This window comes from Canis lupus, chromosome 18 (genome assembly GCF_003254725.2).
Source record: "Canis lupus dingo isolate Sandy chromosome 18, ASM325472v2, whole genome shotgun sequence".
Taxonomy (NCBI): domain Eukaryota; kingdom Metazoa; phylum Chordata; class Mammalia; order Carnivora; family Canidae; genus Canis; species Canis lupus.
Genome location: NC_064260.1, coordinates 18,015,131 through 18,031,300, shown reverse-complemented (window position 1 = coordinate 18,031,300; position 16,170 = coordinate 18,015,131). Strand labels below are relative to the sequence as shown.

At 43.4% G+C, this 16,170-nt stretch overlaps 1 protein-coding gene across 1 annotated transcript in view; it reads left to right on the top strand.

Annotated features, from left to right (window-relative positions):
- Positions 1-16,170, top strand: part of MAGI2 (membrane associated guanylate kinase, WW and PDZ domain containing 2) — a 1,104,679-nt gene that overhangs the window by 1,063,850 nt on the left and 24,659 nt on the right. The gene's annotated exons all lie outside the window — the stretch shown is intronic.

Here is a 16,170-nt window from a genome sequence, read left to right as displayed (position 1 = left end):
GGAGCCCAACGTGGGATTCGATCCCGGGTCTCCAGGATCGCGTCCTGGGCCAAAGGCAGGCGCTAAACCGCTGCGCCACCCAGGGTTCCCTGGGGGGAGTCTTCTTAAGGAAAGAATCCCTGACCTTCCAGTCTTCAGCCTTCCAGGATGAAATTAAGTTGTTTTAACTAACCACAGCACCTTTTGCCTAGATTTAGACTACACCGCTCCATTTAAGTCTATGTATGTGCTGGGTAACATGACTGCGTTCTAAGAATGAGCCACCACGTTGACCCGGTAGACCTGGTTTCCTCCATTCCAAAGAGGGTGCAACATAAATACAGTTCATAAAAGAGAGTAGTACTGGATCCAGGTGATTCTGAGGTCGATCTCGTGGGAGTAGGAGCGTGCTTGAAAATCACAAAGCTAGAACTAAGCCTTTAATACCTCACAGCAAGCTCAAAGTTCAGTTTAGACTACTGAACAGAAGGCAACAAAATCCAGTCAATTATTTCCACCTCTATTTCTCCGCAAAGAGTAAACAATTTTCAGCTGAAATTTTTTTCTGACTTAGCCTTTTCATCTTTCTTCTCCGTCTGATCTTTCCACAATCCGCTCACCCCAGAATGTGGGTGCTGCCACTTTGAAACAAGGAAGGAACACGCAGTGTGGAGAGGGAGCTTAGAGAGTGAGGGAGAACAGCCTCAGACTTCAGGTCCTGCTAGAGACCTGAGAGGAGAAAATACAGGAAGGGTTGACTCTATTTTCCCAAATTCCTGGTTAGTGGATTCCACCTGAGAGAAAGCATTTAGGGGCCTTAGCCTCACTCTTGGATCTCCAAATAGATACATAGTCCCCTGGCAGGGACTGTCAGTCCCATGGGTCCCCACCCCCTTTGAAGGCAAGGACAAGGAAAGGGGAGGAAAGGGGAGGGAAGGGCAGAGAAGGGAACCCCCCACCCCCCGCCATCACCTGCTCAGAGGATGCCACAAGCCTGGGACATGTTCTGTAGTAAGAGTCTCCTCATCAACTGCTCAAGTGAGCTGTCTGAAAGGCTAAAGTTCTGGAATGAGTTCCTAGAAGAGGAATTAAGAAAGGCTGTACCTTACAACTCCGTTTTGACAATGTTCCTGCTGTCAATCTGTGGCTACGTCAGTTCTCAAATGATGCCCTACCGGGAACTCTTTCTTGAGATAACTTTTACTGAGTTTCACGAATTAATACATATGATAGCGTATCTCAAATACAGAAATAGTCAAGAAGGAAGAGAACTCTTTCTCTCTTTTGAAAATGTAACCATTATATTTTGAAACCTGGTTTTTTTTTTCTTTTCATTTGACAGTATTTTGAGACTAGTAGGGAAATTGAATATCCTTCTTACATCATTTTCCATGACTCCCTTGTACGTTGTTATCTAGATTTATCATTTAACGAATCCCCTATTTAGACTTCTCTTCTTCATGTACTTCTCCCACTGTTGTGATAAACACTACAAAAAATACCCTCGTAGCTATACTGCTCCTCTATCTTTGATTATTTCCTTAGGGAAACCTCTGAAAAGCAAAACCAGTGGGTCAGAGAGTATCTGCATCCTCATGGGAACATGGACAACATCAGGGGAGTCAGCTTTGGGACCTACCCTTGAGTGAGGAAGTAAATTTGTTATTAAAATATCTTTTCCCATAGCCAAGCATTGTGAGCCCTAGCAGAGGCCCTGTGATCTGATAAAAAGTGTCCGGGATTGAGAGTCAGCACTGCGGTGGGTGGAAGGCCAGGCTGCCCCTCACTCCTAGCAAAATGCCTCAGGCCCTGGCCTCAGCTCTCTGGGGCTCCCCCACCTCATTTGTGACATAGGGAAATGGCTGACCATCCCTCCAGCTGCAAACACAATTGCATACTATTTATTAGGATGGACAGCGTGTTTCACTTTTATTGTCACTTCCATTTTGTTTAGTTTGTTTTTAAACAGCACTAACAATATTTCTCGAAGAAGCAGAGGGCTATGTGCAATCTCATGACGGTTTCTTGACAGCTTAAAAAATCGTAGGCCTTCTCAGATAACTCAGAAGTTCCCTGCATCTGTGCACTCTATTTCTCTAGAGAAGAACAATTAGTCAAGACGAGGCCCAAGCCCATGACACCCCTGATATTACTTACCATGGCTTTCTTCCAAAGTGTTCTGGGCAATAAGACCTTTTCAGACACTTCAACAATGGATGTCAGTCAGGCTTCATTTGCCCACAGCAGAACTGACCTACGGCACGCTAAACACTGACCTACCACAGGCCCACGGCACACTGGTGTTCCGGTGGGGGTCAACCATCGCCAGGAGGCCACTGGCTTGTGGCTTCAGAGGTATCAGCCGACAAAGGAGGATTTTGAAGCTCCTTTCTGTTAACTTGAGTAAACCATGTTTCCATTTGAGCAACATGCTGAGTTGGTAGTATGTGAGGAAACCGGTAGAGCCCATGTTAACTAGTTGTCATCCGTCCTAGGAAGGTAATGAAGCCTTACCTTCACATATGTGCTACTTCATGGAGAAAATTCTTATGAGGTGATGTTTTCAGCTGGCAGGCCTCTGAGAATCTGGTAAAGACAGATCTCCCATAACATGGGAGAATCATCTTCACCTTGTAGCTCAGAAATCTAAGACACAAAAGGAATTTCTGACTAACCTACAAGCCTGTTGTAGAAACAAACGTTTCCATTCCCTTGCCTTCTCTGCACTCATCTCAAAGTACTCCCAGCTGAAGAGCAGCAGCCTATGGAAAATCCTCCTGTGTCATTCAGTTGCTGCCCAAAGCAGACAGCCTTGGCACTCTAACAAGAGTTGTCTTGTCCTATGTGACCATCCTGAGTGAGCTGAGAATACTCCTTTATGTTCAACCTTCACTTTGAATAGCCATCCTCAAGGTTTTAGCAAGAATGACTGGATGCCTCTTATGTGGAAAAAAGAGACTAAATGAATCAGAATACTGTCAATAACATTGATCTAAAACCATCAGGCAATTTAAATACGAGATCCAGAAGGTTTAGACCAGTTTCTAGCCAAGGGTAAAAATTACTCAAGGACAAAACTGAGTATGAAAATGTGTTATACAAACACACTGTAGCACCTAACTACATACGTAATAGCCAGCAAAGAGAAAGTTGAGGAAACTTCTTAAGATGGGAAAAATGGAAAAATCTAGACAACTTATACCTGGCAATATAAGGAACTTTCTCTATTGTGAAAGATCTATTGACCTCTTATGTACCTATCATACAGCCTTCATTATCAGTCTCAATGTAAAAATGGCATTTGAAAAGAGGAATAGTAGCATATTTCATAGGCCAGAAGACCATAAGATCTTAGAGTGAGCATCTCATTGCCAAGAGCACAAATGTGTGGGAAATTACAGATATAAATTCGGAAGTACATCGATGGTCAATGAGACCTGAAATGCATTGAGTTCTCATTTTCTTCTTCTGAACGAAATAAGAAAACAGTGAGACATCCCTGCAATGTTTTAAAAGAAGCATTGCGTTGGTGGTTTTGCTCCACCAGGTATATTGTTAGAAGATGTCATCTGACAGAGTCTGGCAAAGTGTATCCTTGGAATGGATGGGCTTTGTTTATCAAGTTCAAATAGATCCCCACCACCACCACCACCCACATCCACAATGGGGATGGAGAGGAGGTGTTAAAGGCTGGGAGGTGCTTTACTGCAAGCCTCTAAAACATCATGGAACTGTAATTCTGTCTCCAACCATTTGTTATGGGCCAAGGCAGATTACAGGAGCAAGTACAGAGCCCCCAGCCGTGATTTATGGTGGAAGAACAGCTCAAGAGAATATTTCCATTAAGCGGGAATGGCTGAGCAACCAAACTGACGTTGGCTAAGGTGCAAGCACTGGGTGAAATTTCTAGAAGGAAAAAACTTTAGCCAGGGGCCTTAGCCCTACATGCCCCAAGCCAAAAATGAACTTAAGCGCCTCTCATTCTTCATCTTCACACTTGTTTGCTGTTTGCAATGACCATTTCCAGGGAGAAGCACTTCACTGATCAGACTGGTGATGTGGTTAATTATGAGGCTGCATCTCCTCTTTCATTTCATGGTGTCTCCTTCTTATCCTGTCTTGTCCTTTTGAAAAGGCAATACATCATGAGTTTGATGGGGAGAGGATAGAATAAATTAAAGTTTAATTTTGGAGTCATTTTGTAAAATGTCCCAGCCTTCCTTATCATCACTGGAAATTCTTCAGAATGCCTTAAAACTAAGAACAGAAATCAACAGAACTATTTATGTTTGAGACCCATCCTGGGGTGAATGGAGGCCCTGGGACAAGCCACTCCTCCGATCCCAAAATAGCATGGAATGAAAATCCAGTTTATATAAATATGAAGGTAGAAAAAAAATAAAAAATAAAAAAAATATGAAGGTAGAGAGGAGAAATGTTATGGAAAGAAAAGAAAAAAGAAAAAAAAAAAACCACAGAGGTAAATCCAAGTTTTTAGTAGTTTTTTTTTTTTCTGAAAAAATGAGAATTACTACTCAGATAATACTCTTTTCCAAAGTGTCTCTAATTAAAATGCTATTTTAGTAATTCAGAAAAAAAATATTTTTAATGAAACTGTAGACCAAGGGGAAAGAAAATGAGAGAGTGACTATAGCTGACACGTTTCAGCTTTATAACCTTCTACAGATATATGCATATATCAAAATACAAATTATATATAAAAGGACTTTTAGGCAACTTCTAGAGATCACTATTTTCTCTACCCAGGCTTCTTCCTGAAATGCAGTCTTTCAAAGTATAAATAGCAAAGCTGTCCTCCAATTTAATATGCCCTGTGTATAGGATTCACACCAGAAAGGACATCAGAATATCTACTTGGTTACCCATTCCAGTTAGTATCAACTGGGCAAGGGTTTTTTGTTGTTAGGGGGGTGAGGTTTGTTTTGTTTGTTTGTTTGAGTTGATTCATTTTTTTGAGTCAACAAATTTTTGATGCAAGCCATTACCTTAGCACTTCAAGGAACAGAAAGATGAATAAACAGTTATCCAGTAGGCAAGGCCCATACCAATATCCCCATAAGTAAATATCAGCCAACATGTGCTCAGAAAAGATGCACAAAGTGCATCTCTTACAAGCTTATCAAAGAAGACTTCAAAAATGTGCTGACATTTGAACAGAGTCTTGAACAACGGGCAGGCTTTGGGAAGGCAAAGAAGCTGTGGGGCAATCCTGTCATAGCAAAATTAATGAAAGTGAGGACCTGAGGGTTAGGGCAGGGAAGGCATTTTCACTGCAGTGAAACATGGGATGTACCATGTGCGAGGGAGGTCAAGCCTGCAGTTTAGGCCCAGGCTGTGCCACAGGGGCAGCACAATGGAGACAACAGGGCTGGGGGAGGGCACAAGAAAGGCTGGAGGTGGAGGCAGTGATGACAGCATGGCAACCACCGACCGCCATGTTGTAGAGGAGCTGAAACAGGGGCCTCGGCCAGGGCAGGAGTGCAGAGGCCTGGACATGGGGGACTGCCAGCTTCCTTATGAAGGGACCTCGGGGGAGGCTGGCGCCCCAATACCCAATGGCAGAAGGTTGGAGAAGTTGGAGAGTGAAGATGACAGTAGGTTTAGGGAAAGTGACGAGTTCACCATTAGAGAATCCAACAAGGCTTGGCAGCCTTCTAAAAGGCAACATGCTGCCGCACAGCATCAGGCTGGCGCAATTAGAGAGGCTCACCAGGAGCTAATCCCATTCATTTTCTTCCCCTCAGGCAGTTCCACACTAGAGCTTCCCTAGACAGCTGAGCTAGACAGATAGACATCCAAGAAAGAAGATTCCACTGCTCCCTCCCCTATTTTAATGGCCTTCACAGGAGAATTTGTTGTTTCTTGATCATCTAAGTCATCCTACTCCAATCTTTCTTCCTTTCCTACTAGGTGATATGCACAGACACAGAACACCCAGTCTCATTCTGCAGTTCCTTGTAAGAAATGGCCATTCTCCGACTAGTCAGTATAGCCAACTTAATATCCCATCAACAGGGATTTAGCCTGCCCATTATATAAAGACTGGGTAAGCAGTTACCTGGTTATTTAGCTAGTGATGCAAAATGTCCTTCAGCTACTTTATATTGCCAGTTAATACATTTAATATTTAATGTACAAACCAATGTGCAATATATGACTTTTAAATTACTCAGCATATATGTTTTCCTTTGGGAAGAACATTTTATTAGCATATTTATGATACCATCTCAAGACTTAATATAGCTTAATTCTATTAATAAAAACTAATTTAAAAATCATTATCTTTTTTAATTACAGCTTTTGATTTAGTTCTTTCCTGCTCAGCGAATAAGGGTAACTGTAGCTCTCGGTGCAGTTGGTCCAGAGCTAATTTTGTTCTTGCTAGGGCTATCATGAGTTATTTAGTAGTGTAAGTTGATTAAAAGCAACATTCCCATGACTTGGCCATGGCTCAGCCTTTGAGGAACTGGACAGATATTTAGCCTCAAATGAAGCTATTAGCTAATTCTACATCATGGTCACAATCTTGAGCCCACAGGAGTCATGTTAGAGGCAATTCAAACTGAGCGGTTGACAGCCCCACCTAGGATGACCCAAACCATCTGAGCACTGTCTTCACTGGGCCTGATGCTGGAGCTGCTCCTATCTCTGGCCCTGTTAGGACCCAGAGAACATGGGATGCCTTCCTTTGGTATTAGGTTCTTAGCTCCTCAATTTTTCAACTGTGTGCTCACCATTCAGGTTCTGCCTATGTCAGGTTCTCAACCTTGGCTGAGTTCACAGGAAGGACACCAAGCTGCTGAACAGCCACTAGAGAAAGTATCATAAGGCTTGAGTACGAGAACTTAGTCTAGGATAGCAGCTGTCAGGGAGAGCTGAGGAGGGAGTTGAGAAGACACATCTCCCATCTAGATGTTAAGTTCCATGGGACAAGGCTGCAAAGCACCCAGAATATACCTAGAGGGGTCTGCTGCTTGCCTGAAAGCAAAGTACAAAGGAAAAGACAAAAATGTCCATTCACCAACAAATGAGTACTCCCTTGTGGCTAATGAGAGTGTTGCCATAGTCACCAAACATTTTCAATTACAGGAAAATCCAGCTTGTTTCAGAGTTGAGCCAAAATGTATCCATCACAAAAGAAAAAAAAAAAACACACAGCAGCAAAAACAACAACAACAACAACAACAACAACAACAAAAAACCACTATACTCTGATCTAGCCCTGGGAAGTTTTTGAGCCAAAAAAAATATACAGTAGCCAAGGGTGAACTAGCTCTGTAGCTGCCAAGAGAGCAATTGAGTTTTCCCCTTACACTGGTTCATATATTAAAGTTAGCAGAAAATGGAAAACAGATGCAGAAATAAGCATATGATGCTACTGGAGCTCTTTTCCTTTTATAGAAACTTCAAACCAGTCTGTGCCTTAAGGGAGATTGGTCAGAGAAATGGTAAAACAGGAAGGTCAAATGATGCTGAAAAGTTAAATCATTTCTAATTCATCTACTGTTATTAATTTGAAAGCTAAAGCTCGCTTCCACTTTCATCCATGCTCTTTACCAAGAGAAGTGCGCAGTTGTAGATGACAAGGGCTCTGATGAAAGGAAATCTCCCTCTCAGATGAAGGCAAAGAGGCTTTATCCCACATACATACGTAAGCATAAAGTTGTTGATTGGAATTGAAAAGGCCCCTGAAAATGTCATTAGTCAGGTAATCTTTCTCAAAAGTAAATGTGAAGGAATTTTTCTACATCTTCATATCAGTCAGTATATAACTCTATTAAAGTGCTTAACAAATTGTATTACATTTATTTAGGTGTCCTTCATTAGAATATGAGCTCCACAAGATCAGAAAGAGCACTTTTTAAATTCATTTTCATATTCCCAAAGGCCAGCACATTGCCCTGCCTTCGGGTCACAAACTGGCCACTCAATGTTCGATGGAATGAATGGCTAAGTAAAGAAAGGAACTAAAGAAACTTGGAAGACCTCCCGCCCACCCCACCCTGCCACCAAAGATCATTAAACAGTTGTTGCTGTCCTATCTTCTTCTATCTTCATCACTTAGATGCATTCTCGAACTTCTGAGGGAGGGTTCCCAAACGATACCACTTGCACCCTGAGTTTCCAATCACATTTGACCTTTATTCCCACTTTTAATAAATGAAGACACCAAGGTCCTTTGAATCAAGTTGACTTTGCCATTGATTCTCTGACTCTGTTTCTCAGTAGGAACCTCTATTAGCCAAACAGCTAACCCCCTCAAATGGTATGTTAGTTCCGCAAGGGCACTGCCATTGTCTTGTTGACCGTTGTATCCTGACCTAAGTGCCTACCATCTAACAGTCTATCCAAAGATATGTGTCGGATGAGAAATGGCCTTAGTCTACTGCCGAACCAACCAGTCTTCTATACTGTTGTAAAAAAAAAATAAGACAGGAATGGAAAAAACTATACTGAAAGTCTCCTTCAAGACTGAATGACTCACTCGTATTCAGCAAAAGGTGAAGCTGGAGTCTGAGGATGTGCTAAGGTCATCGTGGGTGCGTCTTATGCGGCCATTCTGTCCCTGTTTAGGCAATGATAGCAGCTGACCTGTTTTCCTCATGGCTATGTTGGGAGAGGAAGAAAACATCTCTAGTCCCCCCCCCCCACACACACACAAACACATACACAGACCTACTTAAAGCAACAATATTTCCACTTAGAAAGAATTGATAACAATCTTACAAAGAGAGAATGCCCTGGGAACTCTGGATCCTGAAAAGGGAACATTAACAGTGCTGTAAATTTGTGGGTAAAGAAAGCACATGATGTTCATGAATATCTCTCATAAAATCATGAAATAGAGATCTCCTCCTCAAGATGGAAACAAGTTATGACAAAAAATTACCCTTTTTCCCGCATTTACATTTAATCAAGCTACCCTGGGAAGATGAAAGAACAAAGACAATTGAGTTTAACTTAGATAAGATTTATACCCAAGTGGTTGACCTGAGCCATTCATTGTCTTTTTGTTTTTTTTTTTTTTTTTTTTTTTTTTTTTTTTTTTTTTTTTAGCATTTGCTTTAGGTTAGAGTCTGGCAAAGATAGATCAAACTTAGTAAAATTAATGTTATACCAAAAGTACAACAGTTCTCAGTTTTTAAGTTTTTGAAACTGAAGCTTATACCTCTTAAGGTTTATAGTTATTTCCTCTCAGAAAATTGTGGGTTCCTGTGTCCTAGGGAAAGGCATTACCAAAAATCAAATACAGGACAGATTCACCTTCACTCATTCCCCAAAAAACAGCAATGTGAAAAGTTGACAGTGAAGCCATTGGCTGCACATCCATTAAAATGGTTTTGACTCACTCGACTTATTCAAGTTTAAAATGCTAAAAAAAAAAAAAAAAGAGGAAGGTGCTGATGGACGATCCTCCAAGACTCTCTGAACCCAGAACCCTAATCCAGTTTTGTCAGTCATTTCAAGTAGATATAAACAGAGATTTGGGGCAATCCTTTCTACTCCCAGGGCTCAGGAGTGCAGTAGTATTTCTAAGTTCCCAGTGCAACTGTCTCTTGATCTTTACACTGGAATGAAACTCCAGCATCCAGACTCTGGGGACAGGTAGTCCCCATCTCATACTTGACCTGCCACACACAGGAAAAAATAGAGTCCATCCAGCTCATCCGGGGATATCCAAAGCCTTTTCTATCAATTTTAGTCACTAAAAGGCAGCCAAAAACCAAACCAAACAAAAACCTCTTACTGTTTTAAAGAGTTCTTGTCAGGTAATAGAGATCAGAAAAGTAACATCCCACTCTATGTTTGTGTAGTGTCTTTACCGAATTCGTTCATATAAGGCAACTTTGTGGAAAAAAGCAAGGAAAGTAGTTTGTATTGAAGTTATGAAAAATGAGGTTCAGAGAAGTTAAGTAGTTTGCCCAAGGTCACATAGCTAGTTAGCGATTGACATTGTACACGCACCTGTCTTCTAACTCCAGAAGATTATGTTCTTCTACTATATTGTACCCTGATTCGAAGGCTTTCCTCGACTTGTTTAAGGGAAATGCTGGTACATTCCTGCATATGGTATATACTTGATGTATTGTTGGATTCCCAGATCTTGGAGCGTGGCAGCTGTGTCGATCAGCTGCATTTGGATTCTCCAGATCTGGATCTGGATGAAGCTGACTCATTGAGAGTAATTCCAGATTTAGTTGAATCTGAGGCCTCTAGAAAGCCTCATCGAGGGGATGGGGTCTTCTTTGGTCAACCAGTGATAACAACAGCATTTACTTCGTTTTCCACTCATTTCGTGCTGTGTGCCAGACACTCTAGTGGGTGGCTGAAGTTCTTGAGTGCTCTCAAACCTCCTAATGACCCTGTGAAGTAGCCACTACAATTACTCTCATTTTATTAATAAGAAAACCAAACTTTAGAGAGTGTTGGGTGGCCTTGATCAGAGAGGATAAACAGAGACTGGAACCAAGGCGATTTGACTCTATAGTCCAGACTTTTAAAACCCACACACAACAGCCCAGAGGAGTTCATGGCCTCCTGATCAGCCTATAACTATCCAGAGACTCAAAATTCAACCCAGCTCTAAGCCATTATAGGGAATGGCTCATCCCTATTGGCTCAGGGCCTATAATCTTTGCCAAAATGGGAAAGAACTGCCATTTTAGCACTATAAAATTATCCTGTCATTCCTCTTTTCTTTTCTTATAGATTTTAAAAGATTTTATTTGAGAGAGTGACGAGAGAGAGAGAAAGCACTAGTCGGGAGAGGGAGAAGTAGACTCCCTGAGCAGGGAGCCAGATGCTGGGCTCGATCCCATAACTCCAGGATCATGACCTGAGCCAAAGGTGGCCACCCAACCGACTGAGCCACCCAGGTGTCCCTCATGTCATTCCTCTTCAGATAATTCATCAAACCACATCAACGTAGCCAAACAACATATTCCTCAGCCACTGGGAACCTGAACAAAAGCCCCAGGACCCTGACTCTTTGGGGTCAAGAGCAAAACTCTTCAAAGACCTTAATAGAGGAAGAAAAGATAAAGAAAGGAAATAAAACTACAGATCTGGAATCAGAAGGAGCCATTTAGGATCCGTATGTCCTTTACTCACAGATGTCTTGGGGATCCACCTTGATGGAATCGTCCTCCAGCCTTTGAAAACGGCTCACAGTACAGGGAGCGGCCCTGCATGCTCAGGCCTCCGTCCAGACCAGCCCAAGGTGTGCCACCCCCTCCCTCCGGGCCAGACCTCTTCGCTTCACCCAGACACCAGCCTCGCCCCCCGGAGAGGGTTCTGTGAGGGGCTTAGGGCAGGAAGGCTTGTTTCAAGAGGCCCCATTAAATGAACTGCTCAGAGGGACAACCCGTTGGAGTCTCGAGTTTCTGACCTCAGCCCGTCGGTGGGGATTCAAGGCGCTGAGCTTCAAACCTGATAGAAGCTTTAATGAGCAGCTCTGAGGCATGCTGGCTGCAGGTGGCGAAGCTGCCAGCATCCAGGAGTTCCTGTTACGTTTCTCGCTCAGCCAAATCTGTAGCTCTGTTTTGAAAGTGCCCTTCCTGTGTTTTGCATTTTGTTCTCTAAGTGCTCCTAGCCTGGGAAGCCTCAAGAGGCCTCACGTTCAGTGTCTGAGCCAAAAGATCTTTCCAGCATCGTGCTGCAACCTCAGGCTAGTGACCCTCTGGGAACGGCGTTGAATCTTTCTTTCGCAGGGGTTGTGAAGGTGAAGCCCACAGGCTTCAACGAGAAGCGGCCGTGCTAACCCAGAGGACAGCTGAGTCACGTTGCCATCTGGGCCCACCGCCCACCAGGAGCATTCAGCAAAGCAGTTGATGGAGCCGGTGTCCGGGACAAGGAGCTGTGTCTCCAGCTGCTCACCCCACACACACACACCTGGGGCACAGGGGCAGCAGCTGGCACATCTTGAGGCTCCTCTGGAATTTTCTAGCACTCTTAGGTGCGTGACCTACTGAAAGAGCTCTCAAAGGATTACCGCCTCCCCAAGCAGCCTCTTGGCAGCTAAGTCGTGCAAATCACGACTTCAGTGCAAATCACCGATCACTCCTGAGTTCACCTGAAATGAGCAGAAACCCCGGGAACAGCAGGCCAATGTGAAGAGCCCTCAGCCCCCTCCGGTGGGGCACGACGTGGACGCGGTGCCCCGCCCAGGTCCCTCCCCGCCGGGCCTGCTCCTGGGCTGTGCCCTTCGGCCGCCCGCCCTGGGGTCACCGCCTGTGGCCCGGCTGCCAGGGTCCCAGGTGGGTCCCAGGTGAGCCCCCGGCCGCTCCGCAGGGGAGTCTCTGCGGCCCCCAGGCCTGAGACCCAGGGCCCCGCGTATCCTTGGAGCGCGGCCGAGGACGGTCCCTGCAGCCCCAGCCTGGGCGCGGTGGCCTGAGCCTGTGCCCCGGGCCAGGTGAGGACAGGTGCGCGGCCGGGGGGGCTGGAGGGGGGAGGCTGCAGAAGGCCGCCCCCGCGTGCAAGGCGGCCCACACGTGCAAGGCGGCCCGCGTGCAAGGCGGCCCACACGAGGTCGCTCGCCCTCCAGCAGCGTCGTTTATGCAAGCGGCGCCCTTGCCCGGCTCCGGAGGGGGCGCCCCGGAAGCGGCCCACCTGCGCAGAGCCCTGCGGAGGGAGCCCCCCCCCCACCTGCCGGACGGTGCGAGGACGCCCAGGCCCAGCTGCCAAAGCTGCACCCTCGGGGGCAGGGCCGGGGGCGGCTGTGCCGTGGGCCCCCCTCGGGGAAGGAAGGCCGCAGAAGCAGAAGGGTCTTAGTTGCCTACCTACTGGGGGTCCCGGACTTCAAGGCTGAGCTGGAGCAAAGGGAGTCTGTGGCCCGGGAAGAAACCCCCCCATATCTTTCCAGCAATTTCTCCAGTTCATTTGTTTCAAGCGCCTTTGAATTCCTCTAGCATAATCACCCTACCCTTTGTCAACACAAAGCGATTGTTTAAACGACTCCATCAGATCATGCCATGGGCGACTATTTCCATTTATTATGATTTATTGCCTGTTTAGCACCAGTGTGCAAGGCACATTCAACAGACGAGGAAGCTTCGAAAATGATTTTTCTTTCTGCTCTGGAGGCCCACGGAATAAAAACAACCTGCCCAGAGTAAAGGAAAGATTATCCTCACTGATGAGGATCAGTGACTAAGGACATTTTGGAAAGGAGGTTTAATTTTCCAGATGAAAAAGAACAAGACTTTCTCATTGCCATTGATCCTCCCATTGACCTAGAGCACAGAGTGAATTGATTACCGAGAAGGCGAGAATTTGAGAATTCCCGGTTTTTCAGCAGGCCAGGAAGAGATCGGTCATGGATAAAGCAAAGTCACCTAATCCCATTGAAGACAGGAATCTGGTGTTATTAGCCTGAGCCCCTGCATGGGCCCCTCGCTGGCACCTTCAGGCACTGAATAAATGCTGATTTAATTGCCTCATTCAAGTGTGAAAGATCAGACCACTTATTTTTTCCATCGCTACTCATGTGTCCAGTTTAGGGAACTGGGATTTTTTTTTTTTTTGTAATTCTGCTTTTTGGGCAAGAGCCTGTTATCATTTTAATTCTTCAACCTGGGGTTGTTACCAAGAAAAAATAAAAAAGTGAGGAATCAGGTACTGAGCTTCAGTTTTTAAACCACTGACAGTCTCAGGAATGTGTCCCCTTGCAGAAAGAAGCTCCGAGTTGATCTTTGTAATAGCAGCTAGCTAATTTACCAACTTTATGAAACAACAACAAAAATCTTGTAATAAGTGAGTAATAAGTGAATACTAATCATCAATTAGAATCATTTGTAAAAATTAAAAAGCACCATTAACACCTCATTCAGATACTCACTTTCCAGTCAAACAAGGGATGGTTACTGTCCTGTCCTGAATGAAATTCTGAATGGTTCCACGGTGTTAACTCTGACAGTAGCACGGCATGAGTTATACTTGGTTAAAACACCCACTAACTCCACTGACCAACAGTCATTCTTTGAAGATTAAAAATAAAAGTCAACCTGTGAAGCATAGAATTTATTCCTCGTGGAACTATCATTCACTTCTGTGCTTAGATCAAAACTATTGTTTCTTTCCCCAACTTTAGTAAACTACCTCCTATAGTTCAAAACTGATCCCACAGGCTAAATTGAGAATCTCTTAGAGCCCAGTTTCTCAAAGTGGAGGCTCAGTAGTTTGCGGATTCTGACTCAATGGGTCTGGAATTGAGGCCTGAGGGTTCTGTATTTCTAGCAAGTTCCTAGGTGATGCCAGTGCTGCTGGTCCATGGGTGACACTGAGTAGCAAGGGTTTAGCAATTCAGACAATTTTTCCCCAATAGATTTTATCTAATGTGTATCCTTGAATTATTTTTATTTAGCAGTACAGTAATATGATAAAATTTAAGCAAATAACAGTTTTATAATAACAAGTGAGGTCACATATAGAGACATAGATGCATATGCTGATACTATTGGGGAGAAAAATAATTTCTTTATCCCTCTAGATTCTTCTGACTGGTCTAATAATCAAATTGACATGAGGCAGATTAACATGAAAAGAATTTGATTATGTACTTACAGGGGCCCCATAAGGATATGAGACCCACTGGCAGTCAAGCAAGTGAGGTAAATATGCTACCAAGAAGTCTCACAGTCCAGAAGTTGAGTTGGTGGATTGTTCCATCTCACCGAACCAGTCTCAGTCCTAACAATAGGTCAGTTTAGTAAAACTCATTTCTGAAGGGGGTGATATAAAATGGGCTCTAAAAGTTAGGCCTACATTACACAAGCAATCAAGTATTTAATAAGAAGCCTCTGTGGAAACCACAGAAAAAAACAATGGTTAGTATTTGAACCAAATTATAAAGCTGTTTCTGGGTTCTGAAGTTAGCCAGTCAAGATTTCTAGAGGTCTAGTTCAAAACATTTTCAGGGCACTTGTGCAGCTCAGTTGATTGAGCAGCCGACTCTTGGTTTAGGCTCAGGTCATGATCTCAAGGTCATGATTTTCATGAATCTCCATGAAAATAAAGCATTTTACCAGGAACACTTTTATAAAAGCATCTGAGAAAAAGAATAACTGTCTATAAATGATAAAAGACTTAAAAATGGCTTAAAGGTCTGATTAGAGCTTATAATAATGAAATAGGTGAGGAAATTTGGTTATTTCTATGACATACAACCTTTTAAGATAATAACTAGAATTATGAGTGATGACATTGTACCAGGACATATCAGAATCTTAAGAATTGTATATAATTTCTTGAAGACTTATATGAATAATATCGGCCCATACAATATAATCTAAGAAGGTTTATCTTTGCTTATTCGAAAGGTTTATCTTTGCTTATTTGACAGTGGTTCTTGTGTAATTTAACATAGCAAATAAGCCTAATTAGGTTGACAGCCCTCTTTTAAAAGGAGAGAGAGCAAATCTTTTGAGATATTCCAGCAACCCAATATCTCGTATCTCAAAGTTATTTTTAAGGCAAAAAGACTTCATTTAGAATTTGAATTGAGGGAAGTTTGTCAACAATATCAAAAGGTTTGAATATTTGATTAAATAGGAATTATAGGGGCCAAGGGCAGGCTATCCCAAGATTGACCAATTGGCATGAACACTATTTCAAGTTAAAAGCTATCCCAAGCCATCAGACTCAGGAAAAGCTCTTTATCTCCCCCTCAACTGCATCATTGTACCAGCAAGAGAGCTATTAACAGAAATTCTTCTTTACTTAAGAAATTTGTCTTCATAATCGGGCAAATTTTGTTTTCTAAACACCTCCACTTACCTTCCTGCTAATGGTCTTCCTCACCTTTGTATCCTCTGGCCCCTACCCCTCTCCATAGCTCATATAAACACGATGTTGCCTATCTTTGGAATTTCCGTGTCTGTGTGGGTTCCCTATATGTACACTGTTAGATTTAATTTTCTCCTGTTAATCTGTCTCATGTCAGTGCGATTCTTAGTTGAGCTAGAAGGACCTTGAAGAACAGAGGAAATTCTCTTCCCCAACAGATCACAGATAATTAGAAAACAATACTTAATTGTCTACTTAAGGAAAGTGACAGTAAAAGATTTAAAAGGCAAATAGAGATGGTTGCATAATGGTTAGCAAACTGAGCTCTTTTAACGTTGAGAAGATTCCATTTTCTTCAGTAATCGAAAGATCGGATTAAGACAACAG